We start from the raw sequence: 22,428 nt of genomic DNA, 5'->3' as shown, positions 1-22,428 counted from the left end.
CATGTAGAGAGCATTACAATAATCCAGGCGTGAGGTGACAAGGGCGTGAGTGACCGTGCGTAACGAGTCCCGATCCAGAAAGGGATGCAACTGGCGAATCAGGCGAACCTGATAAAAAGTCCTCCTGGCTACGGCCGTCATATGCTCTTCAAAAGACAGCCGTGAGTCCAGGAGGATGCCCAAGTTGCGAACCTCATCTGTGGGGGCCAACGACTCGCCCCCAATAGTCAGAGATGGCGCCAACTGACTATATCGGGACGACGGAAACCACAGCCACTCGGTCTTGGATGGGTTGAGTCTGAGTTTGTTCCTCCCCATCCAGATCTGTACGGCCTCCAGGCACCGGGACATCACCTCGAGGGCATCATTGGGGTGGTCTGGGGTGGAGATGTACAGCTGGGTGTCATCAGCGTACTGATGGTACTTCACCCCAAAAATGAGCATCCTACCCAAACTGTTGTATTTGTTCCAAACAGCGCCAATTAAATTAGACAAAAAAATTTTCAGCGAATTTAATGCCACTATCAGGAAATTTATTTGGGGAGGAAAAAAACCAAGAATAGCAATCAGGAGTTTACAAGATAAAAAAAATAGAGGAGGGCTTGGATTACCTATATGGGAAACATATTATAAAGCAGCAATTCTTGTTTGGCTAAAAGAATGGGCGACTTTAGCGAACAAAAGAATCCTAACGCTAGAAGGGCATGATCTCCAGATGGGTTGGCATGCCTATTTATGGGAAACGGGGAAAAAAACCAAAACACATTTCAATAAACATAAATTGAGGGATATATTGAAGTCAACGTGGGAAGAAATAAGACGAAAACACTACTCCAAAATTCCCTGCTGGCTTTCAACCATGGAGGCGATAATTTACCCAAACGTTTTGGATCATGGTAAAACTGTAAAATATAAAGAAATTCTAGATGAAGCAGGGAATCTCAAAACAATAGAACAATTAAAAGAACAAGGCACTTTTGTTGAATGGTGAACATACGCACAGATAAAATCAAGATACAAAAAAGATAAAGAACAATATGGTATAGAAATGGGTAGCAAAGATTTTGATAAGATTTGGATGAGTACAGATAATAAATTATTAGCTAAATTGTATAACTACTTAGTAGAATATGACCTGATGGAAGAAGTGGTTAAAGACCCAATGCTAGCATGGGCCAAAAATATTGGGAAGAATATAAATCTGGAAGAATGGGATCAAATATGGAACAACAATATAAGATTTACTAAGGCAACCACTTACAAGGAGAACCAGTACAAGATGATTTATAGGTGGCACCTAGCACCAGCTAGGATTGCCAAGATTTACCCTAACTCAAACCCAAAGTGCTGGAAGTGTGGACACCAGCAAGGTACTTTTTACCACTGCTGGTGGACCAGCTCTCAAGCAAAAACATTTTGGAAAATGATTTGCAATTGGCTTTCAGAAATAATAGATGAAACCTTTGAATTAGATCCTAAAATACTTCTCCTGGGAATTCTTAAGACGGAAATGGCAAAAAAGAAGAAATACTTGGCAGTGCATATAATAACAGCAGCAAGAATCGCTTTCGCTCAACAATGGAAAGAGGAAAAAATACCAACTAAGGAACAAGTAATTGGCAAAATAATGGAATGTGCCGAGATGAATAAATTAACATTAGAAATTAATGACAGAGAAGATTCTGATTATTATAGCGTATGGGACAAGTGGTACGGGTGGTTAGAGAAGAGGAAGTTGAAATAAAAAAAAAAGGAAAAAGACCAGAGCAAGTACAACGAATAGTTAAATGAAAAAGAAAGAGAAGATGTACTGCAGATGGTAGGAAATATAATAAGGCAAGGAAAGGTTACATGGGTAAGGAAAAGACGTGATTTATGTATTTACTAATTTATCGTAAAAGATTATTATATAAATATACACCAAGAATGATATGAGAACACAATTTCTTTGATACCATGTAACTGGTCTGCAGAGATTATTTATATATGTACAATATGTAATTTGTATTTATTTCTTTTTCCATACTATGTAACCGGATGGATAAAAATTGTATTATTATAATTTCTTAATAAAACATTAAAACCAAAAAAAAACCCCCCATATATACATCTACATGCATTATTACTTATCTTTTATTTGATATTGTTTCTTAAAGCTAAATTTAATTTCAAAACATTTAAAGATAATAGTGCTCAAATCTCTAAGACTAAATGTAATACTGTTCATTTCTCCATGGATTTTGTTGATTAATTAATACTTAATCTCTATACTCTATTTCCTTCTTTATTTCTTTTCCCCATCCATTCGTACCACATGTCCCACACGCTATAAAATTCCGAATCTTCTCTGTCATTAATTTCTGAAGTCAATTTGTTCATTTCGGCACACTCCAGTATTTTCCCTATAACATGTTCTTGAGGTGGTATTTGTTTTTCTTTCCAATACTGGGCAAAGGAAATTCTAGCGGCTGTCAGAATATGTATAATTAAGTACTTTTTCTTTTTTGCATATTCAATTTTCAAAATTCCCAGGAGAAAGGCTTTTGGTTCGAAATCAAAATTTTCTTTTATTATTTCTCTAATCCACATCCATATCATCCTCCAGAATTTTTGTGCCTGATTACAAGTCCACCAGCAGTGATAGAAAGTACCCTGCTAATGGTCACATTTCCAACATTTAGGGCTCGAATTGGGGTAGATCTTCGCTATCCTAGCTGGGGCCATATGCCATCTATAAAACAGCTTGTATTGGTTTTCCTTGTAAACCGTCGCCTTTGTCATTTTAAGGTTATTATTCCATATTGAATCCCATTTGTTCAGATTTATATTCTGTCCGATATTTTTGGCCCATGCTAGCATCGGTTCTTTAACTACTTCCTCTGCCATATCGTAGTCCAATAAGTAATTATATAATTTAGCTAGAATTTTGTCATCCGTACCCATCCATATCTTGTCAAATCCATTTATGCTCGTCTCAATGCCAAATTCCTCCTTATCTTTTTTATATCTGGATTTAATTTGGTTATATGGCCACCAGTCTATAGAAATACCTTGTTCCATCAATTCTTCCCTTGTTTTAAGATTCCCTCCCCCATCTAATAATTCATTGTATCTGACCGTTTTACCCATTTCTAATACATTTGGATATATTATAGCCTCCATGGTGGAAAGCCATCTCGGAATTTTCCTAAAGTGCTTCTGTCTCATCTCTCCCCATATTTGTATCAAGATCTCCCTTATTTTATGCCTATGGAAATAAGTTTTCATCTTCTTCCCAGTATCCCAGAGATATGCATGCCAACCCTTCTGGAGATCATGCCCTTCTAAAGTTAACAGTCTTTTATTTCTCAGGGTTGCCCAATCTTTCAGCCATACTAGGTTTGCAGCTTTTTGATATAACTCCCATTTAGGTAATCTGAAACCCCCTCTTTCCTTCTTGTCCTGTAAATTCCTAATTGTTATTCTTGGTTTCTTTCCCTCCCAGATAAATTTTCTGATGATGCTATTGAGCTCCAAATTTTTTTTTTATCTAATTTAACAGGGACCATTTGGAATAGATACAATAACTTGGGTAATATGCTCATTTTTATTGCCGCAATTCTACCTAATAATGATATCTGTAGTCTTCCCCACTTTTCTAGATCCTGTTTAATATTTCTAATCAATGGTAAATAATTATTCTCTCTGAGGGCCGAGCACCTTGATGAAATCCACACCCCCAGGTATTTTACCTTCTTGGCGGTGTTGGATCTCCATTGATTCTTCCAGTGCTTTTTTTCTTACCTCCGTCATATTTTTTGTTAATAATTTAGTTTTGGATTTATTTAATTTAAGGCCTGCTACCTCTCCGTAAGTGCCCAATTCTTCCAAAATTTTAGTGCCTGATTCTAATGGTTCTTCCGTAATTAATACCACATCATCTGCGAATGCCTGTGTCTTATATATCTCTTTTCTGATTGTTAAACCCTTTATTTCATTGTTCCTAATCTTTCTCAAAAGTACTTCTAGTGCTAAAATAAATAAAAGTGGGGATAGAGGGCACCCTTGTCGGACCCCTTTTCTAATTTGAAAAGCCTTAGTTAATTCTCCATTCAGTAATATGTTAGCCTTTTGTTTTTGATAGATTGTGGATATTGTATTGACAAAATTTGATCCGAATTCCATTTGGATAATTTGTTGTTTCATAAATTGCCAATTAAGATTGTCGAATGCCTTTTGGGCGTCGACAAAGACCAATGCCATTTCTTTGTTCGGGTGTTCCTCATAGTATTCCAATATCCCTATTATCATCCTTGTATTATTCCTGATTTGCCTCCCAGGGAGGAATCCATTTTGATCACTGTGTATTAATTTATTCAGAATTATTTTTAGCCTTCCTGCTAAGATGCCCATATAAATTTTGTAGTCCGTATTCAGGAGGGAGATCGGTCTATAATTTTTAATTAATTTTGGATCCTCTCCTTTTTGGAGGAGAGTAATATACACCTTTCTCCATGATTCTGGAATTTTGGATTCTGTTAGGGCCTCATTATAAATTTCTAACAGCTTTGGTAATAAAATTTCCTCCAAATCCGAATTTTTATAGAATTCCCCTGGGAGTCCATCTGGGCCTGGGGATTTGTTCTTTTTAAGTTTAGATATTACCGTTCTTAATTCTGTCATCGTTATTTCTTTATTAAATATTTCTTTATCCTCTTCCCCGATCTTTGGGAGACTTTCTTTTGACAAGTATTGGACCACCTTTTCGTTGGGAATTTGTTCTTCCGCATACAGAGCCGCATAATACTCTTGGGCAATCTCCAATTTATCTTCCTGTTTATTGTTAAGATGGCCTTCCGGGTCTTCCAATTGATGAATTATGCCTTTCTCTTTTTCTTTTTTTAACCTGTAGGACAGCCACCTGCCCAGTTTGTTTGCATTTTCAAAATAATATTGTTTGGTTCGTTTCATTTTGTACGCCAATTCCTCTTGATCGATAATATTTAATTTGTGCCGTATAACCATCCAATTTTCTTTAACAACCTTATTATCTGGTTTTTGTTGTAGTTCCCTCTCAGCTTTCCCTAATTCTTCTATCAGTGCCTTCTGCCTCTCTCTTCTTTCCTTATTTCTATGTGCACTATACGATATTGCTAGTCCTCTTATGTATGCTTTCATTGTATCCCATATGATACCTCGAGATGTTACTTCCTTTTCATTTACTTCAGAAAATAGATTTAATTCTGTTTTTACTTTCTCAACATTTTGCTTGTCCTTTAGAAATTGATTATTAAATCTCCATCTTGTATTTCTTCTCTTGTGCGTACATTCCCATTTAACCTCTAATGGATTATGGTCTGCCCAAATGTTGGCATAATTTCTGTTGACTTAATATCTAACCCTATATCTCTGCTTACCCACATCATATCAATCCTGGACCAAGATTTTTTAGGGTTAGAATAATATGTATACTGCCTCTTATGTGGGTGCAGAACCCGCCAAATATCCACTAGATTAAGTTCTTCTACCATATCAAAGAATGGTTTTGGTAAATTTTTCCTCTTTTTCTTTTTACCTTTGGTCCCCTTATAGTCTCTATTCGAATCTATTACCCCATTAAAATCCCCAATTATGCAAATCTTGCTCTTATCCATCATGCTTAATCTCTCTCCTAATTTTTTATAAAAGTCTCCTAAATTTTCATTCGGAGTATAAATTGCTGTTAATAAAATTGGATAATTGCCTCTTTTAACTTCCACCATTAATATCCTTCCCTTCAGGTCTGCATATTTTAGTTCGGCTTTTATTTCCTTCTTGATGTACTATGTACTATGTACTACTGCTATCACTACTTAAGCAAATGAACTTTACCTATCCTTATTTAACACTTAAGCACTGATGACTTTCTAATATATCTTAAGTAATTTAAGTACACATATAAATAATTAATTAATTATGCAATCTCAATATTAAATATTTCAAGTTATAAAAAGCTAATCAAAATTAAGAATCAATAATTGAAAGAAGAAGAAAGGAGGAGAAGAAAAGAAACAATCCAATTATAGAATATATAAGATTATAGAGTGTATAAATTCCTTAATAAAAAAAAATCTAAAAAATACTTAATAAATTTTAAATAAGTTCACAATTAATTTAGATTATCTGAAATGAAATATATAATATAATATTGATACAGATATATAATTATAGATATATAGATTTTCTAATGTTTTTTTTTTGTTATTTGCCCAACTCGTTAATTAATTGATTGCTCAATAACTTCTCTCAATCATAAAAGAGCAAAAGGGAGAAGCAACCAAAAATATAAAAAAGTTATTTTACAATGATGCAGCAGGCACGCTTTGCTTTATAATCCGTTTAGCGTTGCTCTTAAGTTCAATCACTCTCCATTTGCATTGTCATTCAGATTTCATCAGCCACGTTGTCTTCCCCAAGGGTTCCTTCTCACTCTCTCAGCTCCAGACAGTCTTATTATTAGTCCTGACAATTGCCACACTTCCGAAATCCAGTTTCCTTTATTCAAATAGTCTATTCCACACTCTCAGCTTTCGAAGTTTATTTGCTCAAAACAAAATATCAATCCAATCCCCTGGAAGCGCTGTCTCCCGTTCTAAAAGTATCCTCAGTCTCACCTGCTCGTCTGCGATCTCGCCTCCCACCAATCTCCAGCCTCACAATCGCCGCCAATTCCTTCCAGGATCCTCTTATCCAACGCAGCCAGCACAATCCAATTAAACTCACTCCGAGCGTGTTCAGGAGAGAGTAGGTATGAATGATAATAGGCACCAACTTCACCGAAATCTTCTTGCTTCCTGTCTTTTGTTGGCTATCACAGCTTCAAGTCTGCCATTTAAGGCAGACGTGCCGCGTTAGTTTGACAGCGGCTGTCGGTCCAGCAGAGAGTGCTTGCTCCTCACCGCTCTGCCTGCTGACATCCCGCTATCATCCGCGGAGCTCTCCGAGCTCCCACGCCTCGAAGGGACCCCAAAACACAACGAAAAAGTGGCGCTGCAAGCAGCGATCGCTGTCACAGCGCCATATCGCTGGGATTCACCAAACGGAAGTCTGAAAACAGTTATTCTCATCGTACTCATTTTAACAATTGCCATTTTATTCTTATCTCTATCTTAAGATTTTTTCTATTCTTATTGTCTTCTTTTATTTCCAATTTCCATTTTTTTCCCTCTTAGCATTGATAAAATACTTCCCATATCATATAGTAATGAGTTTGTTCTTTTTCTTTAATTGCTAGTGTTAGTCTATTCATTTCTGCACGTTCTAATATTTTCCTAATCACCTTCTCTTCAGTATGAATCTCTTCACTTTTCCAATACTGTGCAAATACAATTCTAGCAGCTGTTAATACATGAATAATTAAATATATATTTTCTTTGTTATAAGTTTCAGGTAAGATCCCCAACAAGAATATTTCTGGTTTAAACTCAATACGTTGTTTTATCATCTTTATTTTTGTCCAATACTTCTTTGCTTCTCCACGTGTCCACCACATATGATAATAAGATCCAGGTATCTGGTGGCACTTCCAATATTTAGCTGATTTGTCTTTAAACATCTTTGCCAATCTCGCCGGTGGAAGATGCCATTTATAAAACATCTTATATAAATTCTCTTTATATGCAGTTGACATCGTTAATTTATACCGTATTTTTTGGAGTATAAGACATACTTTTTTCCCCCCTAAAAGAGGGTGGAATGTTGGTGCGTCTTATACACCGAATAGAGCCATTTTCGGCCTCCCGAAGCCTCACCCAGCTCGTCCCATTTTTGTGAAAAATGGGCCCGTTTTTTGCAAAAAAAACAGGGTGCGCAGAGTTTTTGCCCTCCCCCAGCCCCCAGGAGCACTCCTGCAGGCCTCCCAAACCCTCTGCATGTCCTGTTTTTCACAAAACAGGCCTGTTTTTTGTCCATTTTTCACAAAAATGGCATTTTTGCCCTCCCCCAGCCCCCAGGAGCACTCTCCAGGCCTCTCAAACCCTCTCCGTGCCCCATTTTTCACAAAAACGGGCTCATTTTCCGACCATTTTTGTGAAAAACGGCACGCAGACTGTTTGGGAGGCCTGCAGAGTGATCCTGGGGGCCAGGGAGGGCAAAAACCTTTTTTTTCTTACTTACCTCTTCAAAATCTTGGTGCATCTTATAGTCTGAAAAATACGGTAATTCCTGTCCCACAGTTTCTGCTATATATATACTTTTTAAATTTGATTTATATGCCGCCCTTCTCCGGAGACTCAGGGCGGCTTACAATGCGTTAAGCAATAGCCTTCATACTTTTGTATATATTTATACAAAGTCAGTTTATTGCCCCCATAATCTGGTCCTCATTGTACCTACCTTAGAAAGGATGGAAGGCTGAGTCAACCTTGAGCCTGGTGAGATTTGAACTTGCAGTAATTGCAGGCAGCAGATGTAAGTGGATGTTAATTAGTCTGCTGAGCCAACAGAGCTCTTTATTTATCTATCGTATAACCAAAAATTTTCTCCCATGCTATTATTGTCTCCTTTACTTGTTCCTCTGCTAGCTTTTCACCCAATAAATAATTATACAGTTTCTTTATTAATCTTTCATCTGTTCCTGTTAGGATTTTATCCAATTCTGTTGGTTTTTTATAAAAACCTTGTGATTTTACGTCTTTCTCATATCTAGAATATATCTACACTTGTGCATACCATGTTAAATTGATCTCTTGCTCACTCATTTCCTCTTTCATTTTCAGTTCCCCCTTTTCATTCAAAATGTCTTTGTACCTAACAATATTTCCCGTATTAATAACATTTGGGTGAATCAATGCTTCCATTGTTGAAAGCTAGACCGGTATCCTCAAATAATGTTGTTCTTTAGTTTTCTCCCATACCAACATTAATGCATTTCTTATATAATGTCTCTGAAAATATCCATCTATCTTATTTTTCCCATACCACAGAAAAGCAAGCCACCCCAATTGTAAACCATGTCCTTCCAGAGTCAATAATCTTGTGTTCCTCAATACATTTTTTCATCCATGTTAATACCGCAGCCTGGTAATACAATTCCCAGTTTGGTAGCCCAAAACTACCTCTGCTTTTTATATCTTGCATCATTTTCAGGCCAATTCTTGCTTTTTTCCCTTGCCAGATATATTTGTGTATTAAGTTCCTCAAATATTTTTTTTTTAAATTTTATTGGAATTGTTTGGAATAAGTACAATAGTTTTGGCAATATGTTTAATTGTTGCTACTCTTCTTACCAGTGATAGGAAGAGACCACTTTTCCAGGTCTATTTGAATTTGTTTCAACCACTTATAATAATTATCTTCTTTAATTGTTACACATCTTGCTATCAACTGAATCCCAAAGTACTTAACTTTACAATTGTGAGAAATATGAATTATTCCTGTAAAAAGCATAACCTGAGTAACGCCATTTTAAATGCCATGTTTTACCTGATATAACCTGATTATATAATTTGGTACTGAGGACATGAGAAAGGAAAATGTGTTGTTCCTGAGATGTTTGTTTTGCAGGATATGTGATGCATATTTTTGAGGAAATGGATGTTCTAGTAACATTCCGAAATGGGCCTGAGGAAATGCCTACAATTGATGATACCATTTAGCATGGAAACATCTGTGTAGGATATTTTTGAAGGGTATTGTTGGAGGGGAATTTCCAGGGTGGAACATGTGCCAAATATGTTATATAAGATCTGAAACTGATCTCTAGGGAACCGCGTGTATCCTGTTGTATTGGGCTTCTGTATCCTGAAAACTGTATTTAATTCATGTAACCGAAGTAGTTAGTATTCCTTCCACCTAGGAAGGAATCCTTTTGCAAAAGTTCATAATAAATCTGCTGTTGTTTCTTGTTCATGCTCTCTGTTTCATTTTTTAAATGGTAATGCTGATTTCTGCATCTGATACAATCTGAATAGCTATTCTCTTTGTTAACTCTTTTTTGCTTACCCGTAATATTTTTAACTAAAATCTTAGTTTTCTCTTTATTTATTTTCAGACCTGCCACTTCTCCATATTCTTTTATTTTTCTTATTAATTTAGGTCCTATTATTAGTGGATCTTCCACAATAAAAGCTAGATCATCCGCAAACACCTGTAACTTGTATTGTTCCCTTTTAATCTCCATACCTTTTATCTCCGTATCTTGTCTAATGTTCCTGTTTAGTACTTCCAGTGCAGGGGTGGTTTCTAAAATTTTTTTACTACCGGTTCTGTGGGCGTGGCTTATTTTGTGGGTGTGGCTTGATGGTCATGTGACAATTATTTAGGATTTAGCAGAGGTACTGGTCTACCAGGCTTTTAACTGCTTGCAGGGCTGTACCGATCTACCCATTTATTTTTGCAGGCACTGGTCTACCCATTTATTTTTGCAGGCACTGATCTACTCATGTATTTTTGCAGGCACTGCAAAATGCGGGGGGGTGGGTGGGCAGAACCAGTTCGCTGATGTCATAGCGTCACCGCTACCGGCTTGGCGAAACCGGGCGGAACTGGGAGGAACCCATCACTGTTCCAGTGTCAATATAAACAATAATGGGGACAGGGGACATCCTTGTCTTGTACCTTTCTTAATGCTAACTTTCTCAGTCATATCTCCATTTACCATTATTTTTGCTGTTTGTTTATGATATATCGCCTTGATCATACTAACAAAACTCTCCCCAAAGTCCATCTTTTTTAGCTGAATTAACATAAATTGTCAGTTCACATTATCAAATGCTTTCTGTGCCTCTAAGAAGATCAATGCCATTTGCTTCTCTGGATATGCTTCATAATACTCCAAAGTATTCAAGATTATTCTCATGTTATCTTTAATTTTCTCTTAGGTAAAAAACCATTTTGGTCTGGATGTATAAATTGATTTAAAAATCGTTTTAGTCTTTCTGCCATTATTGAAGCAAATACTTTATAATCTGCATTCAACAGGGATATTGGTCTGTAGTTTTTTATTTGTTGTAAATCTGCATCTTCTTTCGGTTTATGGGTAATATATGCTTCCATCCATGAATTCCGTACATTTGCCTCTAACAAAAGTTCATTAAATACTTCCAACATTGGATTACACAAAGTTTCTTGCAGTTCTTTATACAATTTTTCTGGTAAACCATCTGGTCCTGGTGTCTTCCCATTCTTTTGCCTCTTAATTGCTTCTGTTAATTCCATCATTGATATACATTCATCTAACATTGCTTTCACCGATTCAGGTATTTTAGGTAGCTCCGTTTTTTCGAAATATTGTTTTATTTTCTCTTCTGATTTTGACTTCCGATCATATAAATTCTTCTAGTAACTTTGGATCACTTTCTTCTTATCCTTGTAGTATCCTAGTAAGTTTTCCCATATTGTCCATTAACTTATCTAACTATTCCTTTTCTTTCTCTTTTTTCATTTTCTATGCCAGCCATCTTCCTGGTTTATTCGCATTTTCAAAAAAGTTTTGTTTAGCACTTTTAATTTTTCTTGCTAGGTCTTCTTTATCCATCAAGCTCAGTTTATGTTTCATTAAGTCCATAAGAGAATCAAATTGTAGTTCTATCTCTAGTCTCTTATATTCTTCTTCTAATATCCTCTAGTTTTGTTTCTTCTTTTGTTTAGTTTTGCTCTGTATTTTATAGCTAAAACTAATATATGCCTTAGCTGTGTCCCATACAGTTTGTAGTGATGTTTCTTCTTTTCTATTCTCTTTAAAGAAAAAATCTAGTTCTCTTTTCATGAATTGAATACATTCTTTTCCTTTTAATATTTTTGATTCAGAGTCCATCTCAGTATTCTCTTTTGTCCTTTCCATATAACTTTTATTGGATTGTGATCTGCCCAGTTATTTATTTCTATACTTATTTCTTGAACATTAGCTTTCAGTTCCGCCGTCATCCATATCATATCTATTCTTGACCAGGACATGTGTGTCAGCATTTCATGCTGCAATTACTCCAATGCTGACATAAGAAGAGAAGAGGAGGCATTTGGAAAGAGTCATTTGACCCTTCACCTACTTATTTTCACAGGAGAGAATATCACCTAGGAGATGGGGTGGGAGGGGGGAAATTCCTTTGAGGGGAGCAGTAGATTAGGGGCAGAGTGACGGGGAAGATGGCCAATGAGTATAGAGGAGTGGGGAAAGGAAAAGGAGGGTTTGCCTGAGGAAGCCAGACTTCGCTGCAATGAGTCGGAGTTAGAATGTACGTGCTTAATAAATCAGAGGTTTTTTTCAAAGTCTTTGTTTGAAATGCAATTTATTCAAGATGACTTCGAAACCTGACAGACAGCCGAGTCACTTTTCTAAAGCCAAGCTGGCTGACCTCCAGATATCCAGCTCCCTCCCAGATCTATGGAATGAGTAGAGAAGCAGTCCGGACATCATGGCAGATAAGAAACTGTCCGAAGACAGCTTACTTCAGGTAACTGGAATAGAGCCAATCTTGATACCAGCCAGCTTGGATGCTAAGGAGCCTCAACCCCTCCCTCCTCCAGCGAAGCTGCAAGGCAGCCAAGGTCAGGCGATCGGGCTACAAACCAAGAAGAGAAAAGATGAGTATTCAGGGCTTTTGCCAAAATCCGCAGAGGCTGAATTTCCCTTCCCGAACGTTCAGGGGAAGGGGAAGCCCCTAAGTGAATTGGGGAGGGCAGACTGGTTATGGGACTGGCAGCAGGCCAGGCACCAAAAAACTTCAGGGAAGCCACTCGAGAGCCCCATAGATGAATTGAAGGAGAAATTTGACCGTGCCATCCTTCTGGGGGAGGGGCCATCCTGCAGGCCTAAGGAAAGGGGAGAGACAGCCGAGCCTGCTGAACTGAGTCACCATAGACGGAAGCACAGCCCTCCCCCCTCTCACACCAGAAGGAGGGGAAGCCCAAAAGTGCATCCATGGGTTCCCCCCTTGCACAGCAAGCACAGCAGCCTAGACAGGACATCACCTCCCCGTCCTCGAACGAGAGATGAGGAAGAGGACCAGCGGCACTGAGAGCAGGCTTACAGAGCCCCACACTGGCAGGATAGAGCAGCGAGGGAGGACCCACCCCGTTTCAGAGGGAAGTTCGATGGGGATCCAGACCAGCTAGCGCAATTCCTCGACACAGCTGAGATTTACATTGAGCGCTATGGACACCTCTATCCATTCCCCAGAGCCCTAGTCAGTGCCATCTCAGAAGGGTTGGAGGGAGAAGCAAGGAGTTGGTCAGCAGCCCTCTACAACAGTGGTCCCCAACCTTTTTATTGCCGCGGCCCGCTGAGCGCGCGCAGGGGTGGGGGCACGGCCCAGGAGCTTTTGCGCACGGCCCATTGCGCACGGCCCAGGAGCCTTTGCGCTGCAGCGTTCATGTCCCCCGGCCGCTGCGCGGCCCGGTGCCAGGTACTCCACGGCCCGGCACCGGTCCGCGGACCGGGGGTTGGGGACCACTGCTCTACAAGAACAGGGCCCCCCAACTGCAAGACGCAAATGGGTTCTTACAACTACTACGAGCCCATTTCGAGGAGGCAGAGGAGGACCCTTATATGGAGGACGAGCTCAGGAACCTAATGCAGAAGGGGAGGCCCATCAAAGAGCATATCCGTGAATTCAGGAGAGTCATTGGGACCTTACCTCCCTTACCAGAGCGACTACTGGTATATTTCTTCAGAACAAGCCTAGATGATGATGATGATGATGATGATGATGATGATGATGATGATGATGATGATGATGATGATAATAATAATAATAATAATAATAATAATAATAATAATAATTTATTTCTATACTGTCCTTCTCCCGAAGGACTCAGGGCGGTTTACAGCCTATTTAAAAACACAAGACAAAACATCGATTAAAAATTTAAAATAATTAAATAAATTTGGCTCAATTTAAAACCCCACAAATTTAAAATACCCCAAGCGAATCGCCCAAATGACCGCTTATCGGACATCCCGAACCGACCAGGGACCACACAGACCAGGGACCACACAGTAGACGAGAAACCACAGCACCATGGCCTACCCAGAGGCCATTCGCCCCACGGAGCCCGCTGAGGTGCTACAGATGTGGGGGAACTGGCCATCTGGCAGCAGTGTGTGGAACCCTGAGGCCGAGGCCAGACCCACCGCTCAAGGCACGACCGGAACGAGGGCCCAAATGCGCCACCAGCGCGCCATGAAAACTCCTCCCGGGTACAGAAATCCTCGCCCATCTGACTGAAACAAGGGGGATCCCAGACGATGGAAATCAATCCCCCGAATCGTATGACAGCGAGGACGATGGTGAAGACGACCCAATGGTGAGTGGACCCTTTTCCCTATATGCCTAACGGCGCCAAAAACAGGGACCCAAGGGACTTTCCAAGCCCTAATAGATTCGGGCTGTATGAGGTGCCTGATTAACCTACCCACAGTCCTAAAATTGGGAATCCGAGCTAAAAAACTCAACCACCCAATCCGATTTGAGCAAGTTGATGGATCCCTAGTGGGGGGAACTTACGACACACACTTGACCGAGCCAGTGAGGTTGGAGCTAGCAGATCACTGGGAAACGATTCGGTTCATAATAGCCCCCAAAATGACAGATCCAGTCATACTGGGACTCTCGTGGCTAGACAAGTGGGGCCCAATCATCTGGTGGCAAGAGGGAACCCGCAGATTGAGGATAGCAAAGGGGCCCCAACCCCTGCCGCTCCAACCAGGAGAGACGTCCCCCCACAAGAGCCCCAATCCTTCCCGCCTGAGCAAAAGAAGATGGCGCCGACACAAGGGACCCCCCGAAGGGTACAGCGAAGCAACTGAGGGCCACATCCAACAGCTCCCATGAAACAGAACAGATCCCAAGAGAGTACCAAGACCTTGCAGAGGTATTTAGCGAGGCCGAGTCTGACATTCTACCCCCCCACCGCGAAGCCGATTGCGCCATCAAGATCATCCCTGGAGCGAAACTACCTAAACCTAAAATGTATGCCATGACACCCCGTGAAATGCAAGAAATGTGAAACTACATAGACAAGAACCTACGAAGGGGTTTTATTGAGCCAGCCAAACCACGGGTCGCGGCACCAGTCCTCTTGAAAGAGAAGAAAGACAGCTCTATGCGCCTGGTAATTGATTTTAGGGGAATCAATGCAGTTTGCGTACAGAACTTATATCCCCTTCCCCTCATGAAAAACATGCTAAACCACCTCGCCAAAGGGAAAGTTTTCACCAAACTAGACCTCCGCGAAGCCTACTACCGGATACGCATCAGAGAAGGAGATGAGTGGAAAACAGCATTCAACTGCCCCCTAGGGAGTTTCCAATTTAAGGTGATGCCATTTGGACTTCAGGGAGCCCCAGTGGTGTTCATGCTATTGATAAATGAGGTCCTACATGAGCACCTCTATAAGGGGGTACTCATCTACCTAGATGACATTCTCATTTACATGGAGGCCATAGATGAACACATACCCCTCGTCCACCAAGTGCTGGAGAAACTGCTGGAGGTGAACCTATATGTCAAACTATCAAAATGCAAATTCCACCAGTCACGGCTAGACTATTTGGGCTATCGAGTGTCAAACGAGGGGATAGAAATGGATCCAGCCAAAGTACAATCAGTCCTAAACTGGCAACCCCCACGCACCCGCAGACAACTGCAAAGCTTCCTGGGGTTTGCAAACTTCTATAGACAATTCATCCCCTCCTTTGCAAGAATTGCCAAACCCCTAACGGATCTCCTGAAAACAGGGAGTCCAGCAACAAAACCCCGCCCAGGACAACCTCTACAGTGGGACCTAGCCTGCCAACGAGCATTCGAGACACTAAAAGAAATGTTTGCAAAAGAACCGATCCTAAAGCATCCTCACCCTGAACAACCCTTCGTCATCCAAGCAGACGCCAGCGATGTGGCGGTGGGGGCTGTGCTACTCCAAAAGAACAGCCAAGGAAATCTACAACCTTGTGCCTACACATCCTGCAAACTCACTGACACAGAGAGACGATGGGCGGCATGGGAAAAGGAAGCGTTCGCAGTGAGATGGGCGCTGTTGACCTGGGGACACCTGCTAGAAGGAGGTCAGAGACCATTCGAAGTTTGGACTGACCATAAGAATTTGGAAGCCCTCAGAACACCACGGAGGTTGTCGCCCAGACAAGTCCGGTGGGCGCAATACTTCAATCGTTTCAACTTCGAGCTGAAGCACATCCCAGGAGGGAAGAACTTTCTGGCTGATGCCCTCTCCCAAATTCCCCAATACAACAGTCAGCGGGAGCAGGTGGTAAATGCCATAATCCCCTCTGCCCAAGGAGTGGGCCAAGTAGTCACCAGGCGGCAACGTCGCGACCAGCATGGCCACTCAGCCAATGACTTAACAACAAGACTCAAAACGGAAACATTAGTGGACCCCTGGTTTCGAGACAATCAACATCTCCTGACAAAAAGGGATGACCTAGCATGGAAGGGGACAAAATTCTATGTCCCAGAGACTACGCATCCTGATCCTCAAGAGGAGCCAAGACGTTAAACCAGCGGGGCATTTCGGTTTCCTAAATACTCTGCACTTAGTACGAAGACAGTTCTGGTGGCCCCACATAAGAAAAGATGTGGACAGTTATGTAAAAAGTTGTACCATCTGTGCCACGATGGAAACCCGACCAGGACGGCCTCCTGGGCTACTGCAGCCAGTAGCCGAACCGACAAGACCATGGGAGGAGATTGCAATGGACTTCATAGTAGAACTGCCAAGGAGTGGTGGAAACACAGTGATCTGGACTGTAATAGACTTATTCTCCAAACAGGCACATTTCATACCCTGCAATGGGCTACCCTCAGCCCGCCAATTAGCCAAACTGTTCGTAAAACACATCTACCGTCTGCATGGAGTACCCAGAAGAATCCTCTCTGATCGAGGTGTCCAGTTCACAGCGAAATTCTGGAGGGAATTCCTACGATCCCAAGGCCTCAGCTCAGTGTTTCACCCAAGCACCAATGGGGGGGGGGGGGCGGAGAGACTGAATGCCATGATAGAGCAGTACCTGAGGTGCTACATCGACTACCAACAGTCTAACTAGGCGGACCTCCTATCTTTTGCGGAGGTCGCGTATAACAATGCTGTCCACAGTAGCACAGGACTAACCCCATTTAAGATAATGAGCGGCATGGATTTCGTCCCCATGCCAGAGTACCCAGGGGAGCCTCCTTCCTCAGTTAGCTTGACTGAATGAATGGCAATGCTGAGAGAAACCTGGGAGAATGTCAAGAAGGCATTAGACAAGGCGGCACGGTCTTATAAGAAACAAGCAGATAAGCACTGAACCCCGCAAAGACCATTCCGAGTGGGAGAGAAGGTCTACCTCTCCACCAAGTATTTGAGACTCAGACTCCCGAGCAGGAAACTGGGCCCGAAATTTATAAGACCATTCCCTATAGTAAAAGTAATCAACCCGGTTACAATACAACTGCAGCTGCCCCGACTACTAGGGAGAATACACCCTGTTTTCCACAGTAGCCTCCTGAAACCTGTAGTGGGGTCAACTTTAAGGCCAGTGCCACGTGACCCCCCGAGCCCCTGGTCATTGGGGGCCACGCTCACTATGAGGTACAGCAAATTCTCGATTCGAGGTGGCACAGGGGACCCCTCCAATACTTAATTAAGTGGAAGGGTTACCCCTTGTCAGAGGCTTCCTGGGTGAAAAGCAGAAACATTCAGGCTGACCGCCTTATAGCCAAATTCCATGCAGATCATCTGGGCAAGGCGGGAGGGGATGGGACACACACCGCCTGGACAGGGTAACAGTACTTAACTTGTTGCTTGTCTTACACAGGCCACTCTGGAGAAATGAAGGGGGAGGGGCCGGATGTCAGCATTTCACGCTGCAATTACTGCAATGCTGACATAAGAAGAGAAGCGGAGGCAGTTGGAAAGAGTCATTTGACCCTTCACCTACTTATTTTCACAGGAGAGAATATCACCTAGGAGATGGGATGGGAGGGGGGAAATTCCTTTGAGGGGAGCAGTAGATTAGGGGCAGAGTGACGGGGAAGATGGCCAATGAGTATAGAGGAGTGGGGAAAGGAAAAGGAGGGTTTGCCTGAGGACGCCAGACTTGGCTGCAATGAGTCGGAGTTAGAATGTGCATGCTTAATAAATTAGAGTTTCTTTTCAAAGACTTTGTTTGAAATGCAATTTATTCAAGACGACTTCGAAACCTGACAATGTGTCTATTTGAATAAAATAAATATTGATTTTCTTTGGGATGCATTTCTTGCGAAATGTGGCTAGTTCTTCTGCCATTCTAAAGAAGGTCTTAGGGAGTATTTCCCCTACTTTTTGTTTACCTTTCTGGTTTTATAGTCCCTTTCCGCATCTAAAATTGCATTAAAATCTCCCAAGATATATATATTATCATGCTCCAATTCTTTTTTTTTTTTGTGATCTTCTTGATTAACATTTGGTGCATAGATTGCTACCAAAAGAATCGATTTTTTATTTCATTATTTCCACCATCAAAATTATCTCTCCTCCATAAAAATTTGTTTAGGATTTATTGTCTCTTTTATATATAGGGCTATCCCCCTTTGCTTTTGCAATGATAAAGACATGTATAACTTCCCAAATTTGGGATATTTCAATACTTTCAAATGTTGTTTTTTATGTGAACTTCTTGTAGACAAATTATATCTAATTTTAATTTTTCTAGTCTATGAAAGGTCCGTTTTCTTTTTATTGCCGAATTCAGTCCATTTACAGTATGTTAATTGATATTAACTTAACTTTTTCCTCCATAATTATTTGTAGGTGGGATTTGCCGTTCTAGTCATTCTTATTTCTCTTGGTTCTTTCGCTCTTGCCCCTTATCGGTATTCCCTCTCGATCTCTTTTATCTTCTTGTTGCACACACCTCTTTTCCATCACTTCTTCTCGTCGTTTTGCCTCTTCTTTGTCACTTATACTCAATTTTTTCTGCTAAATTTTCTCCTTTTTCTTCCTCGATATTCTGAAACTGTAGATAGTAGTCAGCCCGGTCCATTTCTAAAGAGATTATTGTTCTTTCTTTATTTTTGTCTGCCAGAGTGAGTCTACTATCAACTTCATCCACCTTTTTCTCCATTTGTTCGACTTTTTCTTCTACTTTCTGCATATGTTGTTCGTTTTTTGTCAATATTTGGCCTATTTCTTGAGCCAGTTCTGGAACTATATGGAATGATGTATCCAGATGAATGTGCCCGGGTCAATGCCGTTACATCTAACCTGGAAGGCAGTACTGCAGGATAACTGGTATCTCTCCATGATGAGGGGGCTCTGGAGCTACAAGACCTGTATGCTTTCATGCAGGCATTGCGGGACAGATTCAAAGATCACACAACAGCCGGTGAGCAGAGACCCACATCCACTCCCTATGGCAGGGCAAGCAGCCAGTGGCAGAGTACAGCCAAGATTTTTATGGTCGTCTGGCTCACCTGGGATATTGACCTGAGTGTATGCTGGTCTACCAGTTCAGGGATGGGTTGAACAAGGAGCTGTATCACAATTGCCTTGACTTTTAAGTGTGGTACCAGTTAGCCACGAACGTGGAGCTTGACCTGATGGAATGCGGCACATTAGAACTGGCCCCACTGAATGCCTGAGAGACGCCTGGCGCCCTGTGGAGGAAGAGGGGGTGCACCCCCTACCACAGGGGAGAAGCCCCACTGGAGCCCAGGAGCGTGTTTCGGATGTGGGAAGGAGGGTCACCAAGCGGCCAATTGCCTCATGCTGTGGCAGCATCTACATCGCAAGCCCTGACCCAGCCAAAGCCAAGGAAACCACCTGCAAAGCCGAAAGAGAAATTGTGGGTGGCTCGACAGGTCATGGAGGTCTCTCCCCAATCCAGCGAAGGGGAGAGAACTTTGACCCATGATCAGCCCAGCTTGGTCTTCTATGAAAGCGACAGCAAAGGGGAAGGGGACCCATCATCATCTTGGGTCGTGGCACCATCATCCCTATGATAACCCAGTGGAGATTTTGGTGCCCTTGGGAGTAAGAGGGGGTCCTCACAGCCTTATTGGACTTGGGGTGCACTTGGTACCTAATTAGCCTTCAGGCTCATAATTAAAAAGTATTATTTGACCATAAGTCCACCAGTTTGGCCTCACCATCATTTCTTTTCTAAAGAGAGGTTCCTGGGATGATACCCAAAATGGAATTTTTGTGGGGAACTTTATGTTTATTCCAAACCTTTCTGGCACATCTAAAAAAGAAAATTTTTCAAAGTAAAATTTAGAAGAAAGTGTCTTCTAAAAACTGGCAGTAATACAGACCTGTATTAGCAGATGGTTGAGCTAGAATGATCCCTGAAGTACCATCCAACCCTTATAGTCTTATGATTTTTAATTAATATGTGAGAATGCCTAATCAAAACTTTTATTCAAGATGTACAGAACTCTGTGCAATAGAATATTATTAATAAATTACATTTCCAATTCAACTTTTGAATGATGGAATTGCAAAATTCACTAAATCCACCAAATGAACATACACTGTATGCACATTTATTAGGCACATTGTATTTTAGAGGATTAAATTTATTATTGAACAACTCTTGGCCAATCCAAAATGTTAATAAACCTCAAACCTGAATATTTAAGAAAGTAAAAGTGAGGTTTTGGCTTTCTTAGGAGAATATGTGTGCACAATTATTGGGCAACTATTAGTGTGCAGAATTATTATGCAACTAAATGAAAAATGAAAATATTCCCATCTCATTTATTTGCATCTGTTAAAGTGAGAATAACAACTCAAAATGTACAAATAAACATTTCTAGCATTTCAAAAAAAAATCAGTGACTAATGTAGCCATCCTTCTTTTCAATAAATCATAAGTCTTCCATTAACAGAGAATCTGTTTCTTGTTCTGTTGATAATCAACTTTTTGTGCAGCAGCCACCACAGCTTCCCAGACACTGTTCAGAGAGGTATATTGTTCTAAAAAGTAGATTTGGGGGTTGATTTTGAGTCCATCTTCAACCCAAAAAGCTCCAACTAGCTCAACTTCCATAATACCAGCCCATATTAGTACCCCACCTCCACCTTGCTGGCATCTGAGTTGAAGTGGAGATCTGTGCCTGTTACTGATCCAGCCACAGGCCCATCTATCTGATCTGTCAAAAGTCACGCTCATCTCATCAGTCGATAAAACTTTTAAAAAATCTGTCTTCGATATGCTGTTTCAATTTATGTGTCTTGTTCAGTGGTAGTCGGGTTTCATCCTTCTTACCTTGCCCATGTCTCTTGAGCACTGAATACCTTGTACTTCTGGGCACTCCAGGTAGGTTGCAGTTCTGGAATATGACAGCACTGGAGGATAATGGGGTCCTGGTAGCTTCACATTTGATTCTTCTCAAATCTTTGGTGGTTAATGTGCGTCTTTTTTTCTCAACGTGTTTTTGGCAACCCTGTTGACTATTTGCAACAAAATGCTTGATGGTTCTCTGATCACACCCCAACATCTTAGCAATTTCAAGAGTGCTGCATCCCTCTGAAAGACTTCGTACAATTTTTGACTTTTCAAAGTCAGTTAAATCTCTTTTTTGGCCCATATTGCCTGAGGAGAAGAAGCTAATTATGCACACCTCGATATAGGGTGTTGATCTCCTTAGGCCACACCATCCCTCATTACACAAATACACCTCATCTGATATGCTTATATCCACTAAGCATTCAAGTTTATACAACTTGGAGGTGGAAAATATTCATAAAATGATGTTATGGTCAAAATACTCACTTGCCTAATAATTGCGCACACAGTATATATAATTTTCACATAATGACACTTGCTTTTTTGCAGTATAGAGGAGCTAAGTTTCCCATGCTATATTTCTCTACCTGGAACTGAAAGAATATCTGCATACTTCACTTTCCCTTCCCTAGTAAATTTTTATCAGCTTAGTCAGTAGGATGAACATATGAGCAACTTTGTTTCTTTCTGAGAAGATTTTGTCTTCAACCTCTTCAACCCAGGAAGCAATATCTCATCAGTATCAGAGGACTGAATTTCAGGTTTTAGGTTAGATTAGATTAGATTAACAGAGTTGGAAGGGAGCTTGTATGTCATCTAGTCCAACCCCCCGCTCAAGCAGGAGACCCTATACCTTTTCTGACAAATGGCAATCCAATCTCTTTCTGAAAGCCTCCAGTGATGAAGCTCCCACAACTTCCGAAGGCAAGCTATTTTATTGGTTGATTGTTCTCACTGTCAGAAAATTTCTCCTTATTCTAGGCTGAATCTCTCCTTGGTCAGTTTCCATTCATTATTCCTTGTCTGGCCTTCAGGTGCCTTGGAAAATAGCTTGACCCCTTCCTCTCTGTGGCAGCCCCTCAAATATTGGAACACTGCTATCATGTCTCCCCTGGTCCTTCTCTTCACTAGACTAGCCATGCCCAGTTCCTGTAACCGTTCTTCATATGTTTTAGTCTCCAGTCCCCTAATCATCCTGGTTGCTC

General features: G+C 41.0%; 1 protein-coding gene across 2 annotated transcripts in view; it reads left to right on the top strand.

Moving 5' to 3' along the window:
* The window catches only part of KRI1 (KRI1 homolog), a 106,699-nt gene that overhangs the window by 17,801 nt on the left and 66,470 nt on the right, over positions 1 to 22,428 (top strand). The window lies entirely within an intron of this gene.

Source organism: Pituophis catenifer, unplaced genomic scaffold (genome assembly GCF_029215685.1).
Source record: "Pituophis catenifer annectens isolate HBS135680 unplaced genomic scaffold, rPitCat1.0.hap2 SCAF_2, whole genome shotgun sequence".
Taxonomy (NCBI): domain Eukaryota; kingdom Metazoa; phylum Chordata; class Lepidosauria; order Squamata; family Colubridae; genus Pituophis; species Pituophis catenifer.
This window is presented reverse-complemented; position numbering and strand designations above follow the sequence as displayed.